Here is a 381-nt window from a genome sequence, read left to right on the forward strand (position 1 = left end):
GTCACTCAAGATCAGCCGGACAGAATGCTGTCCGTCATTGGTCCTCGGGGACTTCAACGCCCACTCCACGGCATGGGGCTCCTGCAGGACCAACGAAAGGGGGCGCGACGTGCAGGATTGGGCGGCCGCACTCGATCTCCGGCTTATGAACCAGGGGTCGTCCAGCACGTGCGTGGCGTAGCGGGTCGAGCCCATAATGGACCTCACGTGGGCAAACCTTGCCGCATCCCGCCGTGTTTCCGGTTGGGGCGTGTCCCCGGAGGACCCTCTCGGACTACCTCTACATCTTGATGAAGGTGACGGTTGGCGGCGCGATGGGTAACCGTTCGTTACTTGCGGGCAGGCCTATCGGCCCACTGGGAAGGAGAAGATTTCCGCGGT

Source organism: Bombus impatiens, unplaced genomic scaffold (genome assembly GCF_000188095.3).
Source record: "Bombus impatiens unplaced genomic scaffold, BIMP_2.2 scf_0930, whole genome shotgun sequence".
Lineage (NCBI taxonomy): Eukaryota > Metazoa > Arthropoda > Insecta > Hymenoptera > Apidae > Bombus > Bombus impatiens.